The 14,160-nt window shown below is 36.4% G+C and overlaps 1 long non-coding RNA gene across 1 annotated transcript; it reads right to left on the bottom strand.

The window, feature by feature from the left end:
* Positions 1 to 8,867: 8,867 nt before the first annotated feature.
* LOC133029118 (uncharacterized) lies at positions 8,868 to 9,595 on the bottom strand. Its single transcript, XR_009683325.1, has 2 exons — positions 9,459 to 9,595; positions 8,868 to 9,115 (listed from the first exon to the last, which is right to left on the bottom strand). It is a non-coding gene; the product is annotated as an uncharacterized LOC133029118 (long non-coding RNA).
* Between the last annotated feature and the right edge of the window lie 4,565 nt (positions 9,596 to 14,160).

Genomic DNA, 14,160 nt, shown 5'->3' with positions numbered 1-14,160 from the left:
ACCTTGGTGTCGCGGATTGTAAGATGGTGGTGCAAGCTTGTCTCTTGCGTTCTATTCCTAACTGGCATCTTTCTTTTCTATTTTTTCATCTGTTTTGCTCTCTTGATAGTTCTTTGTGTTTTGTTGTTTGGTTTCGGAGGGTTCACAACCAGGTAGCACATGTTCTTGCTAATTAGGGAGTGTCCCATTTCAGATGTGGTTTTATTTCCTTTTGGGAGGTGAATCCCCTTGTGATCACCAGGATGCTAAATTTACTTTAATGAATTAGAGGTTTATTCAGCAAAAAAAAAAAAGCACCAAATATGTAATTTTTCTAAATGGTCTGATGAGTTCTAAAAGATTTGGTGAGGGACGAAGCTAAACTCGCGCGTGCGAGAGAAAGATGATAGTGTTGTGTTGTCGAGTTTGATAGGAATTTAGGTTTTTTTGAGTATTGAGAGAGTGGGTGTTTATTTATAATTAGTAGGGTATTTTTTTTGAAAGCAAATATAGAAGTTTTATTAATTTACTAAATCAGCCAAAAGACAAGATTGTACCTCAACAGGAACATCACCCTTGTTGAACAATCGATTTGGAAAAGAACAAGATGCTTTAGCAAGATTATGAGCAATCGTGTTAGCAGATCGTTTAATAAAAATAAGAAGATATTATTTAAATATGCAAGAAGTTTATGACAATCTTTTATAATAACCCTAAAAGAAGAAAGTATAACTAATGAATTTTGAATAGCTTGTATTGCTACCAAGCAATCTAACTCTAGCTCCACTTTCCGCCATGGTTGAATAATAATCCAGCTTAGCGCTTCCTTTATACTAATTGCCTCAACCAAATTTGGAGCGCCTATACCAGCAAAACTGCCCAACTTAGCAATTGTTAGTTTCTCTTGAGAGTCACGAGCAACTATGTCATAACCAAATGCAGTTCGATCACCAAAAATGACAGCATCAATAATTACCTTGATTGTATTTACTTGCAGCTTAACCCAAAATTCAGCTCCATCACCAGCTTTAAATACTGAAAAAAGAAGCATCTGAACCTCTATTTTGGGTAGACTTCCATTGCACAAGACAACTCATAGATGAGATAAGAACACAGTCTACCGTAGTATACTTTTGGTTCCAAACCAAATCTTTTTCGAGTCTTGCTTTCCCAACATTGCTAAATTAAAGTCACGAAGATTACAAAAGCTCATTCCACCTATAGTTTTATGTCTACTCATTCTTTCTCAACTCATCAAACGAATACCGCCACCATGAGAATCTTCAAATCTTTAGACACATCAATTATTGGGAGGAAGAAAACACTCATGGCATACGCAAGTAATGATGAGTAATAATTTTAATTAGAACCTCTTTCCCAGCATAAGAAAGAAGCTTCCAGTCCCAATCTTGAACCTTTTTCTGAATTTCATCCTTCAAGAAGCCTAAAATCACAGACTTATTAAATCGACCCAAGGTATTAGGAAAACCAAGATAAGTATTGTGTTCAAAAGCTTCTGCCACTTGTTAAACATTATAAAGATCCAATCGACTAGGCCTCACCACATTGACAAAATTAAAAACATTAGATTTTACCAAATTAACTTGTTGACTTGATGCCTCCTTAAACTTATGAAGAAACTCTAAAACTCTTGTAGCATCTTTAAGGGAAGCTTTGCAAAAGATATAACTATCATTAGTAAAAGATATATAAGAGATAATAGGAGCTTGCCTACAAAATTTGATTTCTCTAATCCACTTCTGAGATTCATAAACTCGAATCAATGAGGAAAGACCCTCAAAACATAAATAAATATAATTCTCCTTATCGAATGCCAATGGATCTCCTTATCAGATGTCACGAGTTGGAAAGATAGGCCCCATCTCTCTACCACTGAGTACAATACTATAAGACACTAAAGTGACACAAGTAAGAATCAAACCAACCCATCTCTTAAATAATCCCATTTGAAGCAAAATTACACGAAGTTATTAGTATGGTCCTACAAAAAGGGATTTTTGCATCGGTTAACGTATTTGGTCAAACTTATTGATTGATATAAAAGTCAACCCACACTTTTTTGCTTCGATTATCTACTGTAACGCCCGTATTTCAATAATAATAAACTCGGAAATTAACTTTAATAATTTATATATTAATAACCATATGGATCGGGATCCCGAGTATCAAAATTTAGGTTAAAAGTACTTTACTATTACATATGTATATATTTTTTTTTCTAAAAGTTTTGCGGACATGCATCTTCAAAATACAGACTCCAAAATATTTATAAATCGAAACCCTCCAGGTTGCACTGCCGCGATATGTACAATCATGCCGAGTTCCACCTCACTGTTCCTCCAGCTTTGCTTTTCCTTTACCTACACAAGGTAGCAAACTGATGAGTCAACAGACTCAGTAAGATGTGCAAGAAATATAAAAGTAGCACGCTGCCAGCTTTATGATCAAGCTGCCCTGAGCTTAACAACGAAGCTCACCAAATGATTAAGAACGTTCTTAAGGGTAGTACGACTACTATACCAAATGCACTAAAGTATCAACTCTATACTTGTGTTGGTAGAGCCTTAACTGTACTCCCGAGAATTACTAAGTGTTGTACCACGAACACGACGTACCCTGGGTACTCGTGTTGGTAACACCGTAATTACGTTAACATCCAAAACAAGCATAAACATTCATATATATATTCTTACGCTATCTTACCTCGTTCCGTGCTCAAGTGTGCCAGTCAGCCTGAGTGGAAGTGCAGCTCGACGTTTAACAGGGCCCTAAACCATAATGTTTAAAATCCGATGAGAGACTCGCTAAAACACTTATCGGGGATTTAAAATAGAAACTAAACTTAACCCTATCGATAAAAAGGATGCCAACACTCTAATTTACTTAAAAACGGGAAAAACTAGGGCTCGGGAAAAAGCCCCAACCGGCAGGCCGGTTCCCAACCGGAAGTCCGGTTCCTGGGACCAACCGGTCGACCGGTTGCAACAGGGCCCCAGGAACCGGAATTCCGGTTCTGAGCTGGGAACCCAAAAAAACTTCCCCTTAATTCAAAACAACCCCAAACTTCACAATAACTTCCAGAACACCTATAAACATCATACTAGATCAATCCCAATCAATAAAACTCAGCAATTCACACAGATTTTCAATCTACCATTAGAGAGCTAGGTTTGAGTTCTTAAACTCAAACTTTGCCCAAACCTCAATTCAGCCCATAAATTCAGTTCAAATTAACTCAACCAACATCAAACAACCTCCAGAACACCAAATCAAAGCATCTTAATTCATACAGCAACATAAAACCTAAATTCACATATAAAACCTAACTTAAGCTAAGAAAATTTAAGAAAAGAAAGTTACCTTGGATCAAAGCTTGAGGATTCCTACTATCTATCCTTGAATCAAGAGCAATTAACACAACCCTAGCTGCCCCCAAGAGAATCGAAAGAGAGAGGGAGAATGAAGAGAGGAATGAACACTTTCTCTAATTTTCTTTCTATTCCTTCTATCCTAAGCAATATGTGATTTTCTTTAAAAAAAAATTAGCTTATATTCAGCATTAATAAAACCCAAATAAGACAAAAGAAGCCTTTGCCAAAAGACCTTCTTACCCCCATCCAATAATAAAAAATAACTAAACTTCTCAAGGGTAAATTAGTCATTTACCACACCCCGAAAATACCAACTCTGCTAAAACTTAGCAATGATATCCCGAAAAATATTCTAAACCATATAATACAATTCTCTAAAGGCCCCAACGCCGCTTTCCACTGCTTCCGAACACAAACACAGAGATTGGATAATTAAACATAAAATAGCATAAAAACATATATGATATATAAAATATATTTCTAAAATATGCATTCCATAATTATTAATACCTAAACCTTAAATAATTAATAATACAAAGTATTATTCATAGGCGGTCTTTACAATTATCCCCCCGTTAAAAGGATTTCGCCCCCGAAATCTACCTGAATAACTCAGGATACTGGGCCCTCATCTCAGATTCCAATTCCCAAGTGGCTTCTTCCACTTTACTATTTCTCCAAAGTACCTTGACCAATGATATGGTTTTGGTTCGGAGAACCTTTTCCTTTTTATCCAGAATTTGCACCGGTTGTTCGTCATATGATAAATCAGATTGCAATTCCAATGCTTCGTAACTCAGAACATGCATTGGATCAGACACATACTTCCTTAGCATGGAAACATGAAACACGCTATGCACTGCTGATAAGGAAGGAGGTAGGGCTAACCGATAAGCAACTTGTCCAACCTTCTCCAGAATTTCAAAAGGTCCAATAAACCTAGGGCTCAATTTACCTTTCTTTCCAAAGCGTCTGATTCCCTTCATAGGGGATACTCGTAGAAAGACATGATCACCAGGTTGGAATGTAACATCCCGTCGCTTGGGATCTGCATAACTTTTCTGCCTGCTTTGAGAAGCAAGCATTCGAGCTTTGATCTTGTCTATTGCTTCATTTGTCTTCTGAACTAATTCAGGGCCCAAGTATTTCCGTTCTCCTGTTTCGTCCCAATGAATTGGAGAACGACACTTTCTTCCATAGAGCAGCTCATAGGGAGCCATTCCTATGGTACTTTGATAGCTATTATTATCGGAGAATTCAATCAGGGGCAAATACTTACTCCATGACCCTCCAAAATCCATGACACAAGCTCGCAATAGGTCTTCGAGTATTTGGATGGTTCGTTCAGATTGCCCATCTGTTTGAGGATGAAAGGCTGTGCTGAATTTTAAATTAGTTCCCATAGCCTTTTGCAAACTCACCCAAAACTTTGAGGTAAATTTAGGATCCCTATCTGAAACGATTGACTTTGGTACTCCATGAAGACGGAGAATTTCTTTCACATACAAATCAGCATACTGATCCACTGAATAGGTTACCTTAACAGGTAAGAAATGCGCTGACTTTGTAAAGCGATCCACCACAACCCAAACTGAGTCATACATTCCTGTGGTTCTAGGCAAGCCAACCACAAAGTCCATCGCAATGTCTTCCCACTTCCATTCCGGAAGTGTTAATGGCTGAAGTAACCCCGCCGGTCGTTGATGCTCAGCTTTAATTTGCTGAGTGTTAAGCATTTAGTGACATAGTCCACTACATCCCTTTTCATCCCATACCACCAGAAATAGGGCTTTAAATCTTGATACATTTTGGTGGTTCCTGGATGTAATGAGTAAGGGGTAGTATGAGCTTCTTCTAAAATTTCCTTTTTAAGCTCACTGAAATCAGGGACACACACCCGTGCTTTAAACAACAGCATTCCATTATCAGAAATGGAGAAGTCCTTAGCTTTGTCTGCTAAGACATCTTCTCGAATCTTAATCAATTCTGAATCTTCTAATTGAGCCATTCTGATTCTTTCCAACAAATCTGACTGAAGTGTCAGATTAAATAATTTCTCAGTCACCAACTCAATGTTTGCTTTTGTCATTTCCGAAGCTAGCTGAGGGGAAATCATAACCATGTTAGATATCTGATCAGGTCCTTTTCTGCTTAAAGCATCAGCTACAACATTTGCCTTTCCAGGATGATACAGGATTTCACAGTCATAGTCTTTTACCAATTCTAACCACCTCCTCTGTCTCATGTTCAAATCCTTCTGAGTGAAGAAATACTTGAGACTCTTGTGGTCAGTATAGATCTCACACCTTTCACCATACAAGTAATGTCGCCAAATTTTCAAGGCGAACACCACTGCTGCAAGTTCTAGGTCGTGAGTTGGGTAACGCTGCTCATAATCTTTCAATTGCCGAGAAGCATAAGCTATGACTTTATCTGCTTGCATTAACACACAGCCTAAACCCTGCCTAGAAGCGTCACAATATACTACAAACTTTTCTTGATCAGATGGCAAGGCTAGAACAGGAGCTGTAATCAATCGTTGCTTCAGCTCTTGAAAACTCTTTTCACACTTATCTGACCATATAAATCGCTGATTTTTCCTAGTTAGCTCGGATAGCGGCATCGCAATTTTGGAAAATCCTTCCACAAAACGCCGATAATAACCCGCTAAACCGAGAAAACTTCGAATTTCCGTGACTGTTTTAGGTCTAGGCCAATTCTTCACCGCTTCAATCTTCCCTGGATCAACCATAATTCCGTCTTTTCCAACAATATGCCCCAGAAAAGACACTTGTGACAGCCAAAATTCACACTTTTTGAACTTTGCATAAAGTTTATGATCCCTAAGTCGCTGTAGAACCATTCGAAGATGTTGCTCATGTTCTGCTTCTGATCGAGAGTACACAAGAATATCATCGATAAATACAATTACAAAATTATCGAGGAAATCCTTGAATACCCTATTCATGAGATCCATAAAAGCTGCCGGTGCATTTGTTAACCCAAAAGACATAACCAGGAATTCATAGTGACCATACGTGGTCCGGAAAGCTGTCCTCGGGATATCCTCTTCTCGAATTCTCAATTGATGATATCCAGACCTCAAATCAATCTTTGAGAATACTGTCTTCCCCTGGAGTTGGTCAAACAAATCATCAATTCTGGGCAGAGGATATTTATTCTTAATAGTTAACTTATTCAACTCCCGATAATCAATACACATCCGAAGAGTTCCATCTTTCTTCTTCACAAATAACACAGGGGCTCCCCAAGGTGACACACTAGGTCGAGTGAACCCTAGATCCAACATCCCTTGGAGTTGTATTTTCAGTTCTTTCAATTCAGCAGGTGCCATTCGGTAGGGTGCTTTTGAAACAGGTTCTGCTCCAGGAATTAAATCAATAACAAAATCTATTTCCCGCTGGGGTGGTAATCCCGGCAATTCCTCTGGAAACACATCCAGGAATTCCTTAACCACTTTAACTTCTTCTGGTCCAAGTAACACAGGTTTATTGGAATCCACTACCACTGCCAGAAAACCAACACATCCATCTCGTAATAAATCCCTAGCTTTCAACGCTGAGATTCTTGGGACACGAGAACCTTGGACCGAGCCAACAAAAACAAAAGGTTCCTCATTTTCCGGTTCAAAAGTCACCATTTTCCGATTACAATCAATACTAGCAGAGTATTTAGACAAAAAGTCCATACCAAGTATAATGTCAAATTCGGCTAATGGCAACTCCACGAGATCAGCACTCAATTCTCTATCTTCAATTCTAATTATTACTGACCTAATCCACTTTCTTGAAATAATTAATTCCCCATTAGGCAACAGGGTTCCAAACCCCGTCTCGAGAATATCACTAGGTCTATCAAACTGATCAAGAAGTCTTGATGACACATAAGACCGAGTAGCACCCGAATCAAATAAAACAGTATAAGCAAAACCATTGATTAGAAGCTGACCTGAAACTACTGAAGGACTGGCAGCAGCATCTGCCTGAGTTATAGCAAAAACACGAGCAGGAGCAGGTACAGGTTTGACCTCAGGCTTCGGTTCCTCTTTCTTCAACTGAGGACAGTCTTTCCTGAGGTGTCCCACCGAACCACACTGAAAACAGGCTCTCCGGTTACAAGCTCCAGGATGATGCTTCTTGCAACGTGGGCACTCAGGATAAGAATAAGTCTGTCGTCCCCCTCTATTCTGGTTTCCACGAAACCTTTTACCTTGCCCTGAACTTCCCGAAGATGGAAAAGTTCTTTTCCTCTGCTCAAGGATAGAACCCCCACTCTCTTTTTCAGGACCCGACATAGGGAGAGTAGTAATCCCACCAACACCAGAAGACTCTCGGGTTTCTTGCAAAAATTTAACTGCTCCTTCAGCTCGAAGAGCTTTATCAACCATTTCTGCATAAGTTGTGGTATCATTCGTTGTAATAACCAGGTCATGTCTGATTTTGGCATTCAGCCCAGCCAAATACTTTTCTCTCTTGCTGAAATCTGTTGGTACGATTCCGGAGGCTAACTTAGCCAAGCGATCAAACTTGGTGGTATACTCGGTTACTGTCATACCCTCACCTTGTACCAACTCAACAAATTCCCTCCGCTTTGCACTGCGGACCGCCTCATTGTAATATTTGGCGTTGAACAATTCCCGGAACTCCTCCCAGGTCATTCTGGTCACATCCCTGGTAAGGGATACCATTTCCCACCAAATCAGGGCATCCTCCTGAAATTGGAACGTGGCACATGCCACCCTATCATTTCCAGCTACTCCCATAAAATTCAGTATTCTTTCAATCACAGTCAACCACTGCTCAGCCTTAAGAACATCAGGGCCTCCCAGAAATACTGGAGGCGCTTGCTTTCTGAACCTCTCATATAAAGGCTCCATGCGGTTACCAGCAACATGTTGCTCACTCGGCACCGCAGGGGCTGCAGGAACTGCAACAGCCGGTTGCAGGGGAGGCTCAACAGGGGCATCCCGTTGCCTGAGTCGTCGGATCTCTTCTTCTTGTTGCTCAATTCTAGTTTGCATCTCAGCAAACCTTTGTTCCCAATCAACAGGGGCCTGAGGTGGATTCTCCTGTCCACCTCTCGGGACTCGACCGCGGCCTCTACCGCGCCCACGGGGGTTTTGGGGATTTCTACCACCCCGACCACCTCCGGTCTCAACCAATTCACCCTGCCTTCTAACGTTTCGCTGGTCGTCCATTATTTAGGACTTAGCCTGCGAACCCACAAGGCACGTAGGTCAGACAGTGGTCAAAATACTCTCAAGACCGCAATTAAAATTTAAAACGTCTTATTTAATCAAATATACAACACAACATATCTTAAAATAGTTTGCAAAAAGAAACAAAGCTTACGGAACCGTGAGTTGAACTCGACACTGGCCTTGATTGTACATATCTTGACGGTCTTCAGTGAACAACCCAGTGGCTCTGATACCAAACTGTAACGCCCGTATTTTAATAGTAATAAAATCGGAAATTAACTTTAATAATTTATATATTAATAACCATATGGATCGGGATCCCGAGTATCAAAATTTAGGTTAAAAGTACTTTACTATTACATATGTATATTTTTTTTTTTTTTAAAAGTTTTGCGGACATGCATCTTCAAAATACAGACTCCAAAATATTTATAAACCGAAACCCTCCAGGTTGCACTGCCGCAATATGTACAATCATGCCGAGTTCCACCTCACTGTTCCTCCAGCTTTGCTTTTCCTTTACCTACACAAGGTAGCAAACTGATGAGTCAACAGACTCAGTAAGATATGCAAGAAATATAAAAGTAGCACGCTGCCAGCTTTATGATCAAGCTGCCCTGAGCTTAACAACGAAGCTCACCAAATGATTAAGAACGTTCTTAAGGGTAGTACGACTACTATACCAAATGCACTAAAGTATCAACTCTGTACTTGTGTTGGTAGAGCCTTAACTGTACTCCCGAGAATTACTAAGTGTTGTACCACGAACACGACGTACCCTGGGTACTCGTGTTGGTAACACCGTAATTACATTAACATCCAAAACAAGCATAAACATTCATATATATATTCTTACGCTATCTTACCTCGTTCCGTGCTCAAGTGTGCCGGTCAGCCTGAGTGGAAGTGCAGCTCGACGTTTAACAGGGCCCTAAACCATAATGTTTAAAATCCGATGAGAGACTCGCTAAAACACTTATCGGGGATTTAAAATAGAAACTAAACTTAACCCTATCGATAAAAAAGGATGCCAACACTCTAATCTACTTAAGAACGGGAAAAACTAGGGCTCGGGAAAAAGCCCCAACCTAAAGCGGTTCCCAACCGAAGTCCGGTTTCGGGACCAACCGGTCGACCGGTTGCAACAGGGCCCCAGGAACCGGAATTCCGGTTCTGAGCTGGGAACCCAAAAAAACTTCCCCTTAATTCAAAACAACCCCAAACTTCACAATAACTTCCAGAACACCTGTAAACATCATACTAGATCAATCCCAATCAATAAAACTCAGCAATTCACACAGATTTTCAATCTACCATTAGAGAGCTAGGTTTGAGTTCTTAAACTCAAACTTTGCCCAAACCTCAATTCAACCCATAAATTCAGTTCAAATTAACTCAACCAACATCAAACAACCTCCAGAACACCAAATCAAACCATCTTAATTCATACAACAACATAAATCCTAAATTCACATATAAAACCTAACTTAAGCTAAGAAAATTTAAGAAAAGAAAGTTACCTTGGATCAAAGCTTGAGGATTCCTACTAACTATCCTTGAATCAAGAGCAATTAACACAACCCTAGCTGCTCCCCAAGAGAATCGAAAGAGAGAGGGAGAATGAAGAGAGGAATGAACACTTTTCTCTAATTTTCTTTCTATTCCTTCTATCCTAAGCAATATGTGATTTTCTTTTAAAAAATATTAGCTTATATTCAGCATTAATAAAACCCAAATAAGACAAAAGAAGCCTTTGCCAAAAGACCTTCTTACCCCCCATCCAATAATAAAAATAACTAAACATCTCAAGGGTAAATTAGTCATTTACCACACCCCGAAAATACCAACTCTGCTAAAACGTAGCAATGATATCCCGAAAAATATTCTAAACCATATAATACAATTTTCTAAAGGCCCCAACGCCGCTTTCCACTGCTTCCGAACACAAACACAGAGATTGGATACTTAAACATAAAATAGCATAAAAACATATATGATATATAAAATATATTTCTAAAATATGCATTCCATAATTATTAATACCTAAACCTTAAATAATTAATAATACAAAGTATTATTCATAGGCGGTCTTTACATCTACCGATGCAAATCATTATTAATTAGCATCGTTTATCTATTCGACGCTAAAATAAAAACTGAAGTAAAAGATGAAATATAAAAATATATATACACTATTGGTGTAGTGCATAACTGACGGAAAAAGCTATTATATATATTATTGGCGTCGGTGCACAACCGACGCAAAATGCCATTGAAAAAGAATCAGATATGGGCTTCAGCCCATTTTAAAAAAATCTAACCCTAAAATATAAAACCAACTTCTAATCCTAATTTCTTTCTCAATCGCCCCTCTCTCCCCTCTCTCTCTCTAACCTAATTCCATCTTTCCGCCCATCATCGCCTTCATCTTCTTCCTTTCTTCTCGACCCAACCTTGAAGCACAAACCTCTCAAACTCTAACTCTCTCTTTCTTGTTTTTTTTGCAGGTCCGTTGGAGCTCATCGTCGGCCATCGTGGAGCATGGGACCATCTCTACTGCCCTCTCTCTCTCTCTCTCTCTCTCTCTCTCTCTCTCTCTCTCTCTCTCTCTCTCTCTCTCTCTCTCTCTCTCTCTCTCTCTCTCTCTCTCTCTCTCTCTCTCTCTCTCTCTCTCTCAAATGGAGTTTTCAAATGTGAGATTCATTATTTTTTTCTCGTTCCCCGTCTCGCGCGCCCAGCTCCTTCTACTCTGGTCTCTCTCTTTCTCCTTCAATCTCTCTCTCTCTCTCTCTCTCTCTCTCTCTCTCTCTCTCTCTCTCTCTCTCTCTCTCTCTCTCTCTCTCTCTCTCTCTCTCTCTCTCTCTCTCTCTCTCTCTCTCTCTCTCTCTCTGATTTTTTTTCACAAGCAAGCAAGGGTGGTGGTCCGATGGGATGATGGTGGTCTGATGTGCTTTTTGTGGTACGATAGATTGTTGTGGTAGTGGTATATATTGTTGCTATTTGGTTGTTGTGGTGGTCTGAAGGATTGTGGTGGTTCGAAAGTTTACATATTTTTTTTTTTATTATTTTGCTTTGGCTCACAACCAAAACAAAAAATCAATTTGCGTTTTACTATTTGTTTCGGTTATGAACTGAAGTAAAAAAAAATAGCGTTAATTACTAACTGAAGTAAAAAATAAAATTATTTGTGTCTACGACTATAACATCGTTTACACAAATTAACGTAAATTTTTTATATGTTACTTAAAAAATTAAAGCAAAAGATTATTTTTATAGTAGTGAGTATTTTGAGTAGGAATATCATAAAATTGAATTGAGTGTAACAAAATTATATATCTTTTTTAATTATGAAGCCACTTGAAGTAATAAACTTAAATTTCTTATAAAAAGAAATTCATTCTCAAAAACGTGGGACTTAAATTTTATGATACTTATATTAATTATTACTAATATTATGATTTTTTTTTTCGTCTGAAAATTTAATGAAAAATAAATTAGATATATAAAGTGGTGGATGTACATTATTACATTATAATGATAATGTTATAGATATTATATATATTGTATGGTTGGGTAGGTGGTTCTCATGTAATATTAATGGTTTGATTGGTTTTGAATAAGAAGTGGAACTAAGGAGACAGTTGTAGATGATGCTTACATATAACTAAGATAAACCCATTAATTATTTAATTAATTAATAATTGATTGATTCCAATAATGAGGCAAGTGAGATTCTTGAGCCCCCTTTTCATTTTAATTAAATGTTTTAGCATATTATTAATTATTTTTTATGGTCTTATATTATACATGGAACTTGTTTGTGTGCATATAAAAACATACTAATTATTCATAAAATGTATTTCCACAAAAGATTAATTAGATAAATTTATTGAGTTACATATTATTTTAGAAGTTATAAAAACTATCTTTAAAAGAAAAAAAAAATGAAATTTATAAAAATTAGAGGCACAGTTGGTTGGGGTACTAATTGTTGGGGTTGTTGGATGCCTATATATATTGAGTTTTTTTATTTTTCTTAAAATCTTATTTTATATATATTTATATAAAATATTGAAGATCAATATATTGTTTGAGGATTATCAATTAATATTTATAAATGAGTTGCAAATGTTGAAGAGATTTTTCATTTTATTATTGTTTTTTACTATTAGTACTAGTGGTCCTTCAAATATTTATTATGTTTGCACTTGAATCTTTTGATTTGAAAAATATACAATTTTTGGTGGTTTTTTTTTCAAAAACAATGTAATATTGACCAAGAGCATATATATATAAGATTAATGTTTACTTTAAGCTAATATATGATTGTAAAAATTATTACGCTACATTCAAAAAAAAAAAATATTTACTTTAGTATACTGTATTTGTTTTATGAAATATATAAATATTAAAATGTAAATAAAAAAAATAGAAGTATATATAAAAAGAAAAGAAAGTTCTGTAATAAATAAATAAATAAAGAGAATTATTTTATATATTATTTTTTATTTTTTTTTAATTTACAGTTTGAGTTGTTTTGGTGGTTTTTATGTGGGTTGCTATGTGAATTTTAGTTGCAATTTAGGTTACTCAATTAGTTGTTATGTGAATTAAAAATACAAAAAAAAATACTTTAAAATATAAAAATAAAAAAATCCCATATATAAACCAAAAAAAAAATATCATTTTTACAAATTTTTGCATGTGCTTGCATCATAGTTTCCAAAGGATGGTATAAAATGCAAATTTAGGACAAGTTTATTAATTATATTGTAATTTTTTTTTATGAACAAAAGAGATTATTTCCTCACTCCTTTGGTCTTTTTAATAATTTTGGAGACCACATATCACTTATAAAGATTTTATACCTCAATTTATCTTAATTCTGTCATCAATAATCCCTTCCAAGAAAAATTATTGTGAATTTCAACCCTTACCCAAATAAAAAAATATGCATGCCAATAAAGACCACTACACTACATAGCATGTAATTAATTATATTGTAAATTTACAACATGCAAAAAGGTATTATAAATTTGTCACCAATTTTGACTACTTTTAGTATCATAGTAGAATTTTATACATAATACATATAAAATAATAAATCACTAATTAATTGGGGATAATGGGTAGGATTGCGCCATGTTTATTTTAAACTTCGTTGAAAAGTAAGCTAATTAATATGTTCATATAAACCAAATAGCTAATAATGCCTAATTAAAGATAGCTTAGTTTGATGGATGAGCTTAAAGATACAATTATATCATAATTTAATTACCATAAGATAATTATATTTGAATATTGAACTGAATATGAAGTACTACCAAATCATCAAATTTCTAATACCAACTATATTATTTTTCAAATATATATATTATATATATGTACATTTTTATAGTGGCATTTTCAAACTTCTTAATTATAATATGATTAAAAACCTCTTAATCAATTAACATTATTTCACATCACATGACAAGTCATACAATACTTAACCAAATGTTAATTTTTGAAAAACCGTGTTTTTGCAAATGTCAGTTGTATATAAGAAAATATAAAAACTGTACGCGT

This window comes from Cannabis sativa, chromosome 7 (genome assembly GCF_029168945.1).
Source record: "Cannabis sativa cultivar Pink pepper isolate KNU-18-1 chromosome 7, ASM2916894v1, whole genome shotgun sequence".
NCBI lineage: Eukaryota > Viridiplantae > Streptophyta > Magnoliopsida > Rosales > Cannabaceae > Cannabis > Cannabis sativa.
This window is presented reverse-complemented; position numbering and strand designations above follow the sequence as displayed.